Here is a 19844-nt window from a genome sequence, read left to right on the forward strand (position 1 = left end):
TAGCTGGGCCTTAGAGCTTTCCATCAATACCAAACTTAAGGTCCCCCGACCCCCCTGACCCGAGCTATAAGGGTCCAAAAAAAATTTCTTAAAATGGCCATAACTCCGGTTCTAATTGTCAGAATTTAAAAAGTGAGGGCTTTTTGGAAAGCTCTCGTAAAATGCGACTTTCCCTTCTAACATCGCAAGTTCATAAAACCACCGCTAGGGGCGCTTTTTTTAAAAAGAAAATTTTTAAATCTTAAAAGTTAAATAACTCAAAAATTCCATTGTGCATCGGGCTGAAAATTTAGTATGTTGTAGCCGTTGATTATACCTATCAAACAAAAAAAACCTTAAGTCGATCTAAAACCCCTGACCCGAGCTATAAGGGGTCAAAGTTCGAACATTGACCGGCCTCTATCTCCGGTTCTAATTAACATAGCGACCTAAATTTTACCTTTTTGGTTTCGTCTCGATGAGCACTTTCAGATGGAAGTTCAAAAAGTCACCACAGGTGGCGCTGTGATAGCGTCAAAATTCATCGAAATTCAAAGTCACTTTTCTCAAAAACGGCATTGTGCAAGTTAATGAAATTTTAGTATGTTGTAGTCCAGTCTAGGACGTTTCCAAAATGGTGCGTATGCGCGCTGTGGTTTCAATAGAACCGGAGATATGAGGGGTCAAAGTTCACGAAATTCAAAAAATCATATCTCCGGTTCTATGTGACCAATTTTGATGAATGAGGGCTTAAACGAAAGATCTCACCAAATGCTACAACTTTCTAGAACACTTTAACTTCGTGGGACCAACACCAGGGGCGCCACAGTCGAAAAACCAATTTCAATATCACATAACCTCAATTATCTCGACTGTCGCTGAACCGATTTTGATGATTACTTCAACATAATTGTAGAGCACATTTGTCTCTACATTTCGTCCATACATCATTTTCCACTCAGACTACGCTATCACTCCGATTTTGCCGTTTAAGTGTGAAAAAATTGATTTTTCCAATAATAACGCTTTGAAATCACTCAGATGCCAATTTGACTGCCTCTACTCCACCAAGACACTTAAAATAGGGGTTTAAATGGAAAGTCCCACAAAATACAACAATTCTTTGATATAGTTGAAGTTCAACAAATGAACACTTGGGGCACTCTGGATGAAAAAACGAGTTAAGAAACAAAAAACCTCGCTTATCTTGGCTTCTGAGTAATCGATGAGATCATGTTCTATAGGAAAATTATAGAGAACATTCTGGTCTACATTTCACCCATATAACACTTTTCTGTCAGTTCATCCAAATCCTTGATATTTTGGTTTAAATACAAAATTTGTATAATTTCACGAATTTGATTCAAGATAACTGAATTGGACAACTTCAGCTCCAAATCGAATTTGCATGCACTCCGAGTTAGCTCACGTTAAGAATCTCACCTACATAAGCCGGTTAGGATTATCTGTCCCTTTTTTGGTATAAATACAAAATGGTTACTATCAATGGTGCTATTCCAATGGAAAAATAACATTTTTTTAGCAATTTACTGTTCTCAAGTGCTTCTGCAAAAATGAAGTTTGCTGGAAAATGTGCGAGGAAGCAATGTCTTCGATGTGCGATCGATCAATGTAAGTCAGGTTTGTGAATTTCCTGCCACCCAAAAAAACGATCTGGTCCAGCCCAAATCTTTTTTACATAAATATGAACACTAATAACCCCTCTACGCCCTGTGACAGTAGTTCTTCAGAAAAGTGATATTAATTGTGCAAAATTGTAGGAAATAATACACATCAAAATTACAGTTTTAGACCTGTTTTTAATTTTTGCTTCCTGAAATTAGGAAAAAAAAAACAATTAAATTCCCAAGTTTTTCAGGAAAGGTGGGATTTAAGACTAGCCATTAAAATATATAGTCATAGGTGAGATTAATAAAGGAATACGGAAGCAATACGCAGTGTTTGAAGGTAGCGTTTGTGCGAACCATCAAAGCCTTCCCCTAGTGAAGTTCATGGATTCAATTCGAAGTTCGAACACCTTAAATGTTAGAGAAATTCCTGGTGACTTAAAGGGTATTCGAAACCGAGACACTTGCGGGGGCGTGGCCTATTTTTCTTTTTGAAGCTTCCTCGGCAAGTTCGATACAGTCACAATATATTGCAGAAGCAAAGGTATCAATTTCGAAGTACAAATATTTTAAAGTGGCCAATTCTCAAGGAGACCTCTTTAGGTATAGTTTAGGCTTGGTTTTTTTTCTTGGAGAAAAACGGTAATGAAGAAAGTTTAAAAGGACAAATTGCAAATGTTGAAGTTTGAAAATAAAGTAAATTTATTGTAATTTGTGCTACTTTAGTCGATACTTTTTGATATTAAGTTTTCACACGAATGTGAGAAATAGCTCTTGATTTTCTTATAGATTTTTTGACATAATAATAATACAACTCTGGGATTTTTGTAGGACACGAAGAAATTCTTGGGAAATAGTAAAAATAATAATAATGCGTCACAGCATCCCATATCTTCTTTCAAACGAAATCTCTTGACATGGGGATGGGATTGTCAGTTCCAGATCCGGTAGAATTTATTCTGCGATTCGACATTGGATGCGATGCGAGTCGAATACCATTAAAGCCAGAAAATTTCTATTGCCCAAGTGCCCATCTATAAGCATTCAAATGGATTATCTACAAAACTGCAAAAACTAATCAATAAAAATCTTAAACGAAAGAACAAGTTATGGCCCTTCAGGGATGTTTTAAGTAGTTTTAAGTATGACTTAAGTACCTTATGGGCGTTATACCTATAAAACTATTCATTTTAGATGTTAACACTGAAGGATATTATGGGGAGGTAAATGCAATTACCACCCAAGTTAGTCAAGTTGTTCTTCAGCTACATGAACTTTCCCAATATTGGTCACGTAAAAGTTAATGTATCTCCTGGAGAATGTTGTAAAATTAATAATAAAGCTCTGAAGTGGAAGAGCAAATGGTCTTCTCATCACCAGACGTGCTGACGCTGAGAAAATATTCATATGTTGTGGCAGTAATCATGTGAACAATTTAGGTAAATGTGAAAGTTCATTAAAACAAACAATTAGATATTAATCAGGAAATTTGTGAACAATTCTTCCTGTGTTAACGAAGGGAAGTCTTACAGACTTCGCACATAGGATTAGTGTGCCAAATTTCGGCATAGTTGTATGCAAGCGCCAAAGTCTCAAGTTTAAAATGTAATACTTTTAATACAAATTGAATTTTTTTGTTACTTTTTTATAAGGAGTGTTGCTTGGAATCTTGTAGACAGTTTATCGTTTTTATTTTCTCTAAAATTATTCCTAATACATTTTAAAATGAATAAAAATGTAGACATAGTATTGGTGGACTATTCCGGCCACCTTCATTCTCATAGCTCCTTTCCCTTCCAGAATTCTTCCAATGCATTTTTCAGATCATCTTGCTTGTCGAAGCGATATTTTTTGTTATTTTTGCGTTGTATAATCTCAAGAGTAGGGGATACTGGGGCAAATTTTGTCAAAACGAAAATTTCAATATTCACTATTTTCTAAAATAAAAGAGGCTGAGGCTTGAAATTTTTATTATAGATAGCTTTCATGAACCTTCTTAAACTTACAAAGTTTCAAGGGATTCGAGAAAGGATTATGTAAAATACAAAATAATGAAATTTTGAGCCCTATTTTTGGAATATTTGGCTTACAGAAAATATCAATACTGATTAGTTCAATTTAAGCACATTTTTCGTTAAGATAGAAAAAAATTGTCTTCGACAAATTTGTAGAGGAATAAATTTCCTATAAAAATATGTCTATTTGATATTTTTAACGTTTGCGAGAGTAAGACGTCACAAATTATCCGGAGACTCACAAAATTTGCCTCAGTAATTTTGAGAATCTCCACAAAGGGAGCATCTAAACGGGGGGATTTTATTTCGAAACCGCTATTTTGAAACAAAAGTCCCCCATTGAGCTTTATACCGGTGCATTTTTGCCTATCTTTTGGCGCTTAAAATCTCCCTCTTCGGAAGCTCCATTTGTTTATTTTCGAATATTTTGACATTTCAAGTGATTTTAAATCATTTTTTTGTGTTTTTCAAGAGATGTTTTTCTCGTGAACTATTTTCAGGATACGGTATCGATTACTCTTCTGAATATATCGTTTAATCTTTATTAGAATATGGTCGAATTGTTAAATAGGCATCTTTAAATAGAAATAAAGAAAAAGTTAAATAGAATAAAGTTGATTTATAGAAAAAAAACTTAGGATATTTTCTTAATTGAGGCACTCAGAGCAAAAAAACTCTAAGCCATACGCATTTCCCTATTAAAATAGCGTTTTTTTGCTCTGAGCTCCTCAATTTAGCAAAAATATTGGCATAAAATCCTGCGGTAGGACGATTTTGATATAGAGGATGTATGCTCCATCTCCTCTTCCTTCTAAAGTTTCGTCACCAGGCATAAATATTAACTTTCCCACTATTTAATAAAATCTTTGATTGTAAAACACTGTGTGATTGACGTTCGAATTGTTTCGAAATAAAATAGAAAGTCTTCCAGACTATCTATTTTAGTTAGAGCACACTTGGAGAATTTATAACAGAAGGTGGAGAAAATTTATCTCAGAAATGAACCACTAGGGGAGATTTCCCGAGACACACCGGTGCATAGCACAGTATAGTACATTTAGAAATCTCCCCGTATAGAAGACGCCAAAATCGACTTTTAGAAAATGATTCGAAAATCACATTTCTTTCGTGATAGAGAAAAATAGTCTTCTGCAATGTTGTAGAGCAGTAAATTTCCTATAAGAATTTGCTCATTATAAAACGTTTCAGTTTTCTCAGAGCTCATGAAAGAATTTAATATGCGTTTTGACAAGTTTTGCCGCAGTCTCCCAAAATCCCGAATTCTTTAAAGTGTCATAGCTACTCCCACGATCGCACCCGAACTTGTTGGAGGCAGAGGGAAATTTTCTGTGGCTTGGGCAATTATTCTACACATTATCCTTCATATCATTTCATTAGGATTTTAAACATTCGGGATTTTGGCTTTCGGAATTTTGGCTTTTGGGATTTTGGCTTTCGGGATTTTGGCTTTCAGGATTTTGGCTTTCAGAATTTTGGCTTTCGAGATTTTGGCAGCCTCCAATGTAACGTCCAGGAATGCCTGGAAATGTCCAGGCGACATTTCGTTCTTTCACGAAAATACCTTTAAATCATTCCCAAAAGCAGTTTGTCAAAGTCAAAGGTTTAAAAGGCTGTAGAGAGTGTATTTCTCGACCGAATAGGGTCACGTTTGTGCTAGTTGGAAAGGTCTTGGAATTTTTGAACCGGTAATAAATCGGTTCATAACCGATAACTATTTTTAGTCGAAATTCAATTTTATTACTTCTAAGTTACTTTGACCGATATTTTGAATGATTCAATCTGTTCGAAAATTCCGGTTATGAACCGCTAAACGGTAAATTATGCGAAAGTACTTTTGAAGTATAGGGGAAACTGGGGCACCACCAAACACGGGGTACCACCAAACACGGGGTACCACCAAACACTAATTTTTATTTCTAAACTACTTGGACTATTTCGACCATTCCTTCAGTGGACAAGCATCCCTATAATGCCTAAAAATTTGTATAAGTCTAGTCCTCTGAAGTCGAATATCTGATTAAAAAATCGCAGTGTTTGGTGCTACCCCATATTTGGTGGTGCCTCAGTTTCCCCTAGTGTCTAAATTAAGATTTCGATCATTCCGCAAAGCATGGGATTCTTTGTCACCCCTTTTCCTTATATTTCAACTTTTATTTCTTATATAAAACGCTATATAGATTAAAGTAATGGAAAGTAAGTTTGTGTTCTTACGAAGATTAAAAAACATATTGAAAAGGGCTTTTCAGCAAACAAAGACATCAATATGGACAGGGTCTTTATTGAATTTAAAATATAAAAAAAATATCAAATTGATCTCTGCTAACCCTTTAAGAATCCACATTGTCTGTTGAATTATATATTGTCATTTATTACTAAATTGACATCCTTTTTGATGGGACAAAAATTGCTCAATTTGGAACACTCTTTCCTGGAACAGTTCAAGTTTAGAGACGAGAGAACTGTGCCACACAGAAAATCCTTCTGTTGTGGAAAGAGGTGATGTATTGATTCGAAAAATATAGTTCTAAAGAACTACTTTGAAGTCTTCCTCAAGGAGACCTTAACTATAAAGGGACGCCAAAGATGCCAAAGACGCCAAAACAACTTTAAAGCTCTGAAAGGTTTGAAAAACTTCATAAATACTTTATGTCCATATGTCATAATGATTAATTCTTCCTTCTGCTGTTGTGGCTTCTCTGTCCAATGCTTCCACAACTGAGCTCCCGGAGAGATATAATTAATTATTTTGGCATAACATTTATGAAAGTTAACTGACTTGGTGCCAAAAATAACGTCCTTGAACTTGATTTTGAAAGTGAAAAAAATGGGAGTTTCATTTTTCACTGAAAAAATATGTATATTAAATCATAAACGAAAAAGTTTGAAATAAATTTCCTCAATTAGGCTGGACCTTATCTTTCATACCTTTACTGTTTCCTTACAGTTTCCGTTTTTATTATTTTTATTTGTCCTTATAGTTGCATGTACCCAAAGATTATACAAACTAGATTTAATATAAGGTAAAGTATCTCAAGTGGAAGCAATAACATACCCAAATTGGACTAGAAATGGGTAGCCTGAAGCGCAATATGTTGCGTGCAAATAGAAATGATGGGCTGTTCTTAATTTGTAATACCCATAACCAAATTCCCGAATATTTGTTACTATTCAAACAATATTTTGAACAGATACTTTATCAAATGTTTAGCAGTATGGCGAATATTGCGCAACATTTATTGTTTTACCATTAATCTAATGTTACCTCCCTCAATTACATTGAAATCTGTTTTAATGCATCTACAGGATGAATGAATCCCTACACATTAACGTGATTATAAGGGAATAGTACCCCGGATCGGAATGTTAAGAGACATGCTTCATATTTAGTTGAAAAGGTAATCCTCAAAACATTATTTGGTATTTTTATGTATACTAATTGATACATTAGTGGTCCCTTTAACTATATCTGTGCTTTTGAATTTTTAATTTTTGTAATAAATTAATAAAAAATATGTGTAATTGCAAACTTGCACTCTGTACCTCGGATCGTCAGGAATTTAATCAGGTGTCTCAGGGAAAATTGGTTTTATAAATTAAATCTGAGTTAATGCACTATATTCTTGTGATAATTAAATGGTAAAAAGTAGCTAATAATTTTTAAAAAATCATTTAATTTGGAGCAACAATGTGGTATTAACCTGACGATCCGAGGAACACTGCCGATCGCTGGTGCTCTTCCCTTATGTAACAATTTATAAAGAGCAACAGAATGATTTTATGAGTGAATATGAAATCAATTCAGATTTTACATAAGTTTTTGACAAAGCTTAATACACATTGATCTCTTGAAAATTCGAAATTAATTGTACAGAAAAAGAAAGTCGTTCAGCGGCTTGAAAATGATTATATGGTAAAATACAGTTTTTATTTCTGAATTCCCCCAAAATCTCGTTAAATACAATTAAAATTTAAATAAAAATTATGTTACCAGTCCAAGCTTGACTGGGATTCCAAGACCTTTCAAATGAATGCATATTTGCCCTAATCGATTGAAAATAAGCTCTCAAGAGCTCTTTAACTTTTGACTTTGACAAATAATAAAGGGGTTTCCAAGTTTAATGAGATGAGACACAGTGCAAACACAAGTAGAGTTTGATTCTCCAATAGTGTCTTGGATAAAAAAGCAAATGGACCAAAGTAAAAAGTAAAATTTGGTCAGTGAAATGTCAATTTTATCAGTAAAAAATCAAATTTGGTCAGTAAAAAATAACATTTGGTCAGAAATAAATAAAATTTGGTCAGTAATAAATCAAATTTGGTCAGTATAAAATAAAAATTTGGTCTGTAAAAAATCAAATTCAGTCGGAGAAAAGTCAAATTTTGTCGGTAAAAAGTCAAATTTAGTCAGTATTTTTTTTATCAGTAAAATGTGAAATTTAATAAGTTGAAAATTAAATATGATCAGTGAATAATAATTTAGTCAATAAAAAACTAAAAGGAAATCAATAAAAGTTAAAGCTTTGCATATCCGGATAAAAAGTATTGCACATTTCGTATTGCGGAAACTTCATATTTTAGTACATTTCGTATTTTACCATTTCGTATTTCATATTTCGTCTTTCATAAATTTTGTACAAAAAATAAACAGGTGCTACTGATAACTTTCCAAAACACAGAAGATTTCCCTTTGCCTCAACAGGCGATACAAATGACTTCCCAACGCACGGAAAATTTCCCTTTGCGTCAACAGGCGATACAAATAACTTCCCGAAGCACAGAAAATTTGATTTTTTACTGACCAGGTTCTTTATTTTTTACTGACCATTTTTTTTATATTTTGCAAATCAAATTTCATTTTTTACTGATCAATTTTGATTTTTCACTAACCAAATTTGATTTCTTACTGACCAAATTTAACTTTTTACCGACCAAATTTGACTTTTCTCCGACCGAATTTGATTTTTCACTAACCAAATTTTATTTTATACTGACTAAATTTTATTTTTTTACAGATTAAATTCGATTTTTTACTGACCAAATTATACGCTGATAAAATTTGATTGTTTACTGACCATATTTTATTTTTTATTGACCGTATTTTATTTTTTACTGACCATATTTAATTTTTTACTGACCAAATTTGACTTTTACTGACCAAATTTAATTTTTTACCGATTTTTTAAAAGTTTTTTACTGAACATATTTAATATTTTACTGACCATATTTTATTTTTAACTGACCACATTTGATTTTCTACTGACCAAATTTTATTTTTTACTGACCAAAACGTCGCAGCCCTACATAATCACTTCGTAACCCTATCTCAAGCCTTTTAGAACGATATTTCATAAATGTTTATCACTTTGTGAAAGAATTTAAGTTTAAAAATTCGAAATTCCGTTTAAATTTTCGAACATAAACGACATTTTATGCAAAAAGTGTTCCATTTCACTTTTAGTTAGAGAAAGAATCAAACTCCATTTGTGAGAGCACCCAATGCATATTGTCAGTCGCAATTTGACTTGGATTTTCCGTGTAAATACAAAATTTCCCGAAATTACAGACTGACTGGACTAAATTGAAGGAATAATGGGAAATTAGAATTGTGATACAATATCCCTTGAGGGATTTTACTGAAAATTTCCACGTGACCAAAGGATTGTCCAAATTAATACTCCATTTTCTGTTTGTCGTTGACAAATAAATTGTATAAAAGCTTCTGGCGAAAATAAATTAATATTTTATTGTGTATAGCTTGTGCTCAAATTAATTGCCATGATTCAAAAATGATGTGATATCTCAGATAACACGGTCTTTAAATTGAAAGTGCTGTACCCAAATCGTTTCTCTGCACCTTTATGTAAAAGTGCCGTGGGAAATATCAATCAATTAATTTTCATTTCTTCTACCTCATTTTAATCTCTCTCATTCCTATCTCTTATACTGTAAACATTTTCATTTCCTTCTGCCACGCTTTTTCGCGTTTTCATGCAATGATGAGGTGCCGCGATTTCACCGTCAGGAAAGGAAATGAAGGATGTTTCCTAAAGATTTTAACACAATAACCCATTTTGTAATATTGTTAAATGAATTATGACAAACACATAAAAAAGTGTTTTACTAGGAATGTTAATAATTTGCGGAGTTTCATCTTCATTATAGGCCGTTATGGTAGAAACATCATCAATATACCGCATACAATTATCCAACTTCGCTTGACAACTTCCCGAAGTGCTTTTTTACGAGTTCGAAAATTCAGCTAATTTCTATTCGAAACTAATTTTAATTTAGACCAGCTTACAATTATTTTAAATTGATCTATATAAGACTTCCAAAGTACATCTCAAAATAGAATAGAGGAGTAAGGGAAAGAAAAGGTTTGAGATCAAGGTTGAGGCTTGAGGTTACTGAAAACCATAAGTTGATGTCTCTTATCGTTTGCCCTCTGGACCGATAACGGACATACTGAAAACTGGACAAATACCATTACTCAGATTATCTGAGTATTCACAGCTGGAGTTTCCACAAGAAAAAGAGACTCATTTCATACGCGTGGTGGCTAAAGTACTTTCTGTTCGAATTTCGATATGTTTCGAGTGTCGACTGGCCTTGCTTGAATATTCGAAATTGAGTTTCAATTCTTCGAGCATTAACGACAAAAAGACGAGACACAATTGAAAAATTACACTCCAGCTGTGATTGAACGGAAAGGGTGCAAACGGTGCAAATACAAAATTGAGTTTGATTCTCTAACTAAGGTTCGTAGATTCAAACGCAATTTCGAATTTTCAAACTAAAATTTTCGAGCAAAGTGGCAAAAAGCGGGTAAGAGGATTATTACTCACTCAGTGATTATGAAGGGATTTAATACTGGAACACCGTTATTGCTTTGTTTTTCTTCTCTCAGCAAACTAAAGATTCATACATTTTGACATTCAAACACTTCAAAATTCGAACAGAAAGTTCTTCAGCCACTTGGCGGAATTATCAGAAAGTAATAATGTCATTTCTTTGGCTTTCCAAATAGATCTTCGAATTTCTCAAACTCTATTTGTGAATGGTGACAATCCAAGAAGCAATTTTTTCTTAAGTTTTGTTAAATTCTCTAAGTAATGGCCCCTACGCACTAGAAAAAATTATGTCCATATTGAATGAAATTGCTTACGCTTCTTTAGGAAAAACTGTCAAATATGGACAAATTTTTTCTAATGTGTAGAACCAATGAGCCCAAACAGAAATAAATTTTGATTCTCCAATAGTTCCTTGGAACTCTATTTGCACAAAAAGTCGTTGAAGTTCGAAGAATTCAAATTCAATTTCGAATTTTCATACTAAATTTTCGAACAAGGTGGAGAAAATTGATCAAATATCACACTAAAAAGCTGGTAAAAGAGTTACTCAGTGATTATGGAGTGATTAAGTACTAGGGAAAAAACAGTAAACGTCCATGCTCTGCTTTATCCTCACAACAATGTGAAGATCGTCACATTTTGACACTTGAGAACTTCGAAATTCGATCAGGATGTAACTTCAGCCACCTTGCGAAAGTATTAAGAAGTAGGAAAGTCGCTTTTTTGGATCTTCAAATAGATTTTCGAATTTTTCAAGATGTACTTCTGTACGGAAAGAATAAGGGAGCTATATTTTGCTTTTTGAATATGTCACCTCTCGAGTAGTTTCGAAATTCTAAAAATTCGCAAAGCTCCTACACATCAAATTCGTGTCGAATCTTATGTTAGTCGATGGAGTGAATATTTGGAACTTTAACCTTCCGATATAGTGTATGTAAGGACCTTGACAGACATGAGGATTAGCCGAGAGACAGCTTAGCGTAATTATATTCGAAATAATAGTTACATTTCATTTCCATCATTTTCCACTAAGTCGTCTCTCGGCTTAAGTCGTAAGTGTGTCTAGAGCATAACGTCTCGATATAATTCAATTAATTTTATCCGGAGTTTTTCCAAGAGAAAAGACATATTCGAAAGTAGATTTCGAAAGCCAAGAAGATATTTCTACTTCTCGTTTCGTTCGCATGATGGCCGAATGATTTCCTGTTCGAATTTCGAAAGTGTGCCGACACGCCTCAATTTTGACTTGGTTGTGGGGGAAATAAAAGTAACAACGTTCATAATATTCCTATCCCATTATAATTTCCTTTATAATTCGTCGGTTGCATCGATTATTGTCGTAACTGCATTTCTTTTGTGTCAGCGTTTTACGCAAGAGGTGACGTTTATATCGTTGCTTGCACTAAATGCAGATACAAAACAAATGTAGCCCTATAAAAATTCTGACCTTACATGTAAGTACTATGTAGAGCATTCATTACAAGTGATGTGTTTTAAAGGAACATGTAGAGGTAAAATGTAAACATTACTTACATCATACATGTAAGTAATTACTTTTAAGTAATATGTAAGGTATTTGTAAGGAATACATGTAGTGACTTCATTGAAGTCATTACATGTAAGCAACATGTATTCCATACAAGTAATCATTTTGTAGCCAAAAAGTAGAAATGACTTCAATTTACGATTACATAGACCATACATGTAGACATTAAGTAGGGCATTCATACGAAATGACTTCAAGAAGTCTATACAAAATGAATAAGCGAAGGGTATACCTACATCTTGTAGACTATATTGTACTACCACATTTCTGGTAATGTGCAATTATGCTGTACTTGTATTGCTTTTGAATGCAATAAATAAAAAATACATTTGCTATAAACAATGTTTTCCATACCAGTTAATGTTTAATATAATATTCGTATGAACTAAAAACTGAGAAAAGGCATAAGCAACAAATTCACATAAAATATGTATACCAAATTCAAGGACTAATTACATTGAAAATCCATTTCGATGGCTGAAATGGCCAATTTTACAAAAGCTAAATTTGAAATGAAGACTCTCTCTATTGGGCATTTCGGGCAAAATGTTATACAAATTATCGGGAATTCAATAATTTTTTGTTCGCCTCTAGAACAAATTTACATACTCATAAGGCTCATAATTATTGAAAATCTTATAAAAAAAAAACACTCAATATAAATTTAATATTGCATGCGACAACAATTTTTAATTTTAAAAGATTGTTTTCGAAATTTTGTTTGAGTTTTTCGGACATCAACGATATTGTGCAATTAGAAAACTTGACCTTCTATCCGAGACACACTTTAAGAGATTTAATATCCGTCTGTGGGCATATGGAAGAGTTCTTAGCATCACAAAGCATTTGGTTAAAAACGATACCTTTTTTTTTTTAAATATAAACATTTAAGCGTATACTTCGGGAGGGAAAATCATGAAGAATTTTACAAAATATCATGAAAAGGATCAAATGATTTCTTTCCCTTTTTAATGAAGGGTAATGCTATGCTGTTTGTAAACTAGTTAATAATGTACCATTATCCATAATGTCTGGTGAATTTCTGTATAACGGAGAAATATGATAATGTACAAAGATATATTCGACTGACAACAACTATTGCAAAATTCAAATTGAAAAATTGCATTAGTAATGCATATGCTAATGTTCTTGTGACAAAGTGCATTAAACTTTATCATAAAATTTTGCATAATAATAAATTTTTTAACAATGAAACGGTACAAACGAAATATTTAAATTCAAGGATGTCTGGGTCATAGGAGAAAAAAAAGATGAAGACATCAGTGGCAACATACTAATACTTTGTCTTGTATTCTCAGCACAGCTTTCATCTCCTTTGAAAAATCAGTTCATAAGACTTATTTTTGTTTAAAGGTTACCTGTGACAAAACGTGTTTCAAAATAAATTATGTATTATGATAAGAACATTATATAACTTGATAGAACTTTTATTGAGTTAGATTATTTAAAAGTTCATGATGCACCAGACGTGGGATGAATAAATTGGAAAACTATGAATCTTTACGAGCAACAAGTGACTGAAAAAAATCAATTAAAAATTCTTTTCACATTCTAGAGTGATACAAATGAAATTTTTACATCGTCATGACGTGCTTATAGGCAAGGCATAGAATCGTTATTAATTCGCAGATTTGCGTTGAGCACTTTCCAATCACATCTTTTGTTTCAAAATTTTTCAAATAAATAAATTTCGTCTGTAATTAATTCTTGTGATAAAAATTATCTATTTTTTTTTCTATACGAAAATGAGATGAGAATTCTAAATGGCAAAACAGCTTCTTCCGGTAATTGAAAGAATTATTTTTCCAAACATAAATGCTATTTGAGATCTATACCAAATTTATTTGATATTCCATACTTTTATTTATTTTTTCAATATTACCTGAAGCAACATATGAATGTTTAATAAAAAAAATTCTTTCTGAATTACAAATTTACGACGTGTCCGGAAGCGTTTTATTTTTAGTAGTCTCAAAAATACTTTCTTTAAGTCAAGTTTAAGTGAACATTCCTTTTTTTCTGCACACGTCTGAATGTTGAATGATTGTAAATTGTCTGACACCCAAAAAATTGAGAAAAGATGTTAAAAAAAATCAAAATGAGAATTTTTGACTTACACAAGAAACACTTTTCTCTTCGCAACCGCAAGAGGCAAGAAGATATAAGTGCTTTTTTTTCCTGACTGCTGCTAACAGAACTTGATGATATTGTCTATTTTTAACGATTAATCCACCACCGCTAAAGCAAACAATTTACCAATAAAATCGATACTTTACAATTATAATTCTTCCCGTTCTTCACTTTCACTCTAATCACTCGACTTTTTTTTTGTCCAGCAAAGAAATGTTTACATTATCGCTAAGACTACTTGAAACCCCAACAGTCACGTTTTCAATGAAATATTACACTTTTTCCTTTAACATATTTTTCACATAAAGTCCATTTTTTTTTGTCTCACGGTGCCAAATATTTTTTATGATAATTCATATGGAGATTTTTGGCGCCTTCTGAAAATTACATTTCAGCACTTAGCTGTAAAATTTCCCAATGGTATCCCAAATGCTGATGGAGAGGTACAGATTTTCTTTTTATGAATTTTATTTTATAGTCACAGACACTTTACTTAATAAAATACGAAGGATGATGGAGATATTCTGATTAAATTATGATTCGCAGGTTCTTTTTTTCTGCGTGTCTTTAAGGATGTTCAGCGCGTCAACGACTGACTCACAGTTTAGTTTCTCAATGGTCTGCAAGGTACAAAATCGCGTGCTAAAGGCGAGAAAACGTCTCTTTTTCATATTCGCACAGTCTGTTCAACAGTGCTACATAGAATTTAATTTTACTAAATCCCAAATATAAAAAAAGCTGATCCTACAAGGTCTATACGAAATAAGCTAGTCCTTTACGTTTGTAACACCGCTTACATTAAATACAAAACAAATGCAGATACGACATTTGTCGATGCAATCGACGATATGGAAAAATCACCTATTTTTCAGAATCATCTAAGGATTTAAAAGGTCTTTAAGACCAGTATTAAAATGGGAAACTTGACATCCCCATTCAAAGACTTAGCAGGCAATCAGGAGCAGGGGTAGGCCGTTACCCCCTGCAGGATATTCATGCACAGCTTTTGTGTCGGATGCATTCAAAAGTAATTTGTTTACATTTTGACTAAGTATAAAGGAAATTATTTTCTTGGCAACTAATTTTTCTCGTTTTTAATTTTATTAATTTTATTTTTTCTGTCTCATATTATAGTTAAAATAACACGGGAAATTCTAAAAAAAAAATAAAAAAATAATAATTTATTAAAAGAAAGAAAACAACTGTTAGGAATTTCAAAAAAAGTTGTGCATATTCAGAGATGTCAAAAAAAAAGTACCCAAACTATGCATATAGAGAGACACCACTGTACCTAAAATTTACCGAAATTCGAAATAGCAGAATAATCAGCGCTAAAGCGGCGAGTATGTGAACTTGCACTTTAGTCATTCGGTAGATTTTCGAATAGGTTTGGCTTGACTTTCGACTTTGGGGTGGCTTTGTGTCTTCCAAAGGTTATTACTGAACGGATCTATAATACGGGCTTGAGACCTAAGGCTTAGCCATATGGCTTAACTTCTCTAATATCTTATCAGTCAAATTTTTTTGGAAAAATTTGACTTTGGAATTGGATTATTATGGCTCCTCCACACCTTTTAGATCAGGAAAATTTCAAAAGGCCGAAATTCACATCCCTTTCTTTCTTTAAAGTTTTGCATGTGCCTGTCATTAAATTTAGTTCAGTCCAATTTCGAGACCGATAGAGTGGGATAGACTTATGCAAAACTTTCGAGAAAGAAAGGGACACGAATCTTGATTTTATGAAATTTTACCGATCGAAAAGGTGTGCTGGAGGGATTAAAGTCAAATTACCAATTAGATTTTGAAAAATCAATAAAATCGGTTGCTGTTTAAGGCTTTGAGATCCTCGGGTACTGGGCTAAACCTCTAGTCTGAAGACGGTTTAAGTCACACATCTCTTGAATAACTTAAGTCAGATACATTAAAGAAGCATGCGAAAAGTATGAAATGTGCGAAGCTTGAAAGCCTTCTCCTAATTTTTGGAATTAGTCGTACAATTGATAATCGTACAATTTAATTATTAGAGTTCAGCATAGAATACGCGATATGCGTATGTTTTGGGAGAGTTGCGCAGAATTGAGTTCAATTCATCATCACAAGCATCATCATAACAGTTGTGATCTTGAATGCAGAGGAGACAGCTCTTATTTTATTTCGTCGGAGGATTTAAGAAAGGCATCACTTATAAATCTGTCTCCATCATCTTGAATATCTTTAAGACAATTTGTCACATTTTTATCCATCTCCTTATCTAAATAATAGATTTATTCGTGAGCCTCAAAAAGTCTTTTTTTCTTCCAATCTTTCTAATTCAGTAAAATGGGAGAAAAAAAATTTGACCGGAATAGCTTTAGGACGAGGAAAAGTTTTTAAAAAATTCATTTTGTTCTAATTTAATGCTAAGCTCCGGGGTATTTGGTGGCTTTTTGATCTTATGAAAACAAATATTAACATTCCTTTTCTAACTGCCTTTTCCGCAATTATTTCACTTTTGTGGCCAAAGGGAAATGGACATTTCTTTTTTTTTTCCCTTGTCCCTCAATTTTATATCTGACTTAAATTGGTCCTTTGAATTTGTTTGTTTTTTTTTTCAAATGCACATTCCAGAATATAGATAAATCCAGAATGTGCTTCTTTAAAAGGAACACAATTTAAAGGTTTTCCTTTTTTTATCCTTCTGGGTTCTTACAAGCTCCATAAGTCGATTTATGTATGATGTTCTTTTTTTGGTATATGATATACGATGCGTAGACATACATTCCTTTTATCCTGATTTAACAAAATCCTTCTGCCTCAATGCGTGAGATTTCATTAATATATTGAAATTGTGTTTAATATCATTTGGGGAGGGGAGAGGAAGTGTGAAAAGCCGAAAGGATATTATTCATGAAAATTCAACGATAATTTCTCAATGGTGAAGAATACGTTTTTAGAGCTTGAGGATAAGAATGCAAATAAAATTTTGTGATTTACTTCAAATGTGTATGGATAAAAGCAATGGAGAGAAAAGAAAAATCTTCCGGATGTTTCAATATAATGTGCTACAAGATGTATGTAAATTCTTCTTTTTTTTTCCCATTGAAAATTCATGCATTTTGTCTTTCAATAAACTATTTATACTCATGGGAATGTAGCAAAATGGAAGAATTCCAATAAATGTATCAAACTTTGACAATTTTTATTTTTTCTGCTTATGTAGAATTTTTCATGATAGAGAATTTCCTGTTGGATTAATTGATTTTCATTGGAATATATTAATTGTTTTAATGAAATGTATTATAAACTACCAGTTTTAGAATAAATTTATTTATTATTCATTCACGATTAGGAGAAGGCTTTCAGGCTACGCACATATTCAGTAATAACCTTCCCGATTTGAGAGTTCTCTCCGGTTGAGATTTTTCCTTTACCGATTCGAAGATATATCAGAAAAAAAACTACTTAAAACTCCGTTGTAAGTTCGAACGTTTAAACCGACGAGTTACACAAAACTGAGCAAGTTAAATAAAAAGGACATTTATTTTAATAAAATTGCGATCCTGAAATTTCACAAAACTACACAAAAAATTCACTAAATGCTGAAAACTTTTACACACTGTTGTTGAAATTGTTAACGATTCAAGTGATTCAAGTGTCAAGAACATCGAAATTCGAAATGGTAGAAGAATCAGCGCTAAAGCGGCGAGTACGTGAACTTGCACTTGGCTTTCGGTAGATCTTCGAATAGGTTTGGCTTAGCTTTGGGATGCATTCCGTACAGAAGTAGATCTTGAAAAATTCGAAAATCTGTTTGAAGATCCAAAAAAGAGACTTTCTTACTTCTTAATACTTTCGCAAGGTGGCTGAAGTTACATCCTGATCGAATTTCGAAGTTCTCAAGTGTCAAAATGTGACGGTCTTCACATTGTTGTGAGGAATAAAACAGAACAACGACGCTTACTGTTCTTGTCCCATTATTTAATCACTCCATAAGCACTGGGTAACTCTTTTGCCGGCTTTCTAGTATGGCATTTGATAAATTTTCCCCATCTTGTTCGAAAATTTACAGTAGACTCTCTCAAATTCGGGCATATAGGGCCGAAATGCCAGCCGAATTAGAGAGTAATTCGGGCATCAAACTATTTGAAATGCAACGATCTTTTGTTCATCTGTATACTAATATTAAGTTTACATACTCATTTTTATTGGAAATTACATTAAAACTTCATAATAATGCAAAATCATGACATAACTTAAGTCAAACCGTGTCAAATTTTGAAATATTTGCTTTATTCGATAAATACAGAAAGACTTTAAAAATGTCAACAAACTTTTTCAAATTTAACTGCCGCCCGAAAAAAAAGTAGCCCGATCTTAAAAGAGCCGAATTAGCGAGAGTCTACTGTAGTATGAAAATTCGAAATTGAATTTGAATTCTTCGAACATCAACGACTTTTTGTGCAAATAGAGTTCCATTTACCTTTTATCCAAGACACTATTGGAGAATCAATATCTACTTCTGATTGGGCTCACTTTGTCTCTCCGAAAGGTAATTACTAAACGGAACCAATGTGCGCGAAGCCTGAAAGCCTTACCCTACTTAGGAGATAAAATTTGATTAAATTTATTTGCATTAAAATATTTGTAAATTAACACATATCGGCACACGTATTGGTTAAATTAGCAAAATTTAGTTCAATATAATAATCATCTTTAGCATTCAGACCATGAGTATGCAATTATTTCGATTTCAATTGATTATAGAGCAAATTAACAATTAGGAATAGCCACAAATTAGATCCATTAGACCAACCAATGCTTATTGTATCACTGCAACAGACACTCACGTTCTGCTATTGATTTTAAATGAACCATTCAATTAGTTTCTGAGAAAAAAAAAGAAAAGCATAATAAACACAATTTTATTCTTTATTGACATACAATTTTTCTAAATTCTCTTTCTCCTTATCCTCATACATAAAACAATCGGACTTTTGGCAAAAATTAAATTTCAAATGCAATATCTTCAAATTTATGTTCAATCGAGTGGAAGAAGAAGGAAATGTGATTCACTTTGTTTTGAAAGAAAATTCTTAGAAATGTTATCAAAAGTGACCTGATTTGAACTTTGAATCAAAAGACTTTTGATTGAAGTAGAAAGATATAATTTCCCCAGAGATAGCATAAAGAAAGGAGTGTGCAAATTTAAAGAATTTAAAAGGAACATCAAAAGAAATATAAAAGCTTTTTTATAAGTACTCCATTTGACATGGTTGACAGTTGGCAATCTGGGCTTTGTACGAAAAATTTTAGATGTGCCACGCAGAGTTTGTTTTATTTTGTAAACAATATTTTGGATTTTTTGTGGGAAATTGAAATAAAAATTGACTTTGATCGAATTTACTGCTCGAACTTAAAGAGAAGGAAAAGTTATTATGTAGGTAATCTTTATTTTTTCAATTTTATTTTTTCTTTGTTATCTAAATTGAAGTTAAAATTTGACTTAAAAAATCTCATTCTTGTCTAAGCTTTCCATTTCTTGTCTTTACGTTTATTATTCCGGATATTCTTAATAATCTTGTTAAACACAAATATTTTGACAAAAAAAAAAAGAATTTTTCTGTTTGATTTGGAGAGTTTTCTTTGAAGTAAACCAAAAAGTCAAAGAAGAAAA

At 32.6% G+C, this 19844-nt stretch overlaps 1 protein-coding gene across 1 annotated transcript in view; it reads right to left on the minus strand.

The window, feature by feature from the left end:
* LOC129802096 (neuropeptide CCHamide-2 receptor-like) overlaps positions 1 to 14362 on the minus strand; it is a 36131-nt gene extending 21769 nt beyond the window's left edge. The window contains exon 1 of the mRNA XM_055847665.1: positions 14179 to 14362. The gene's annotated coding sequence lies outside the window, so the exon portion shown is untranslated. The remainder of the gene's footprint in view (positions 1 to 14178) is intronic.
* Positions 14363 to 19844: the final 5482 nt, after the last annotated feature.

The sequence above is a fragment of the Phlebotomus papatasi genome, chromosome 2 (assembly GCF_024763615.1).
Source record: "Phlebotomus papatasi isolate M1 chromosome 2, Ppap_2.1, whole genome shotgun sequence".
NCBI classification, from domain to species: domain Eukaryota; kingdom Metazoa; phylum Arthropoda; class Insecta; order Diptera; family Psychodidae; genus Phlebotomus; species Phlebotomus papatasi.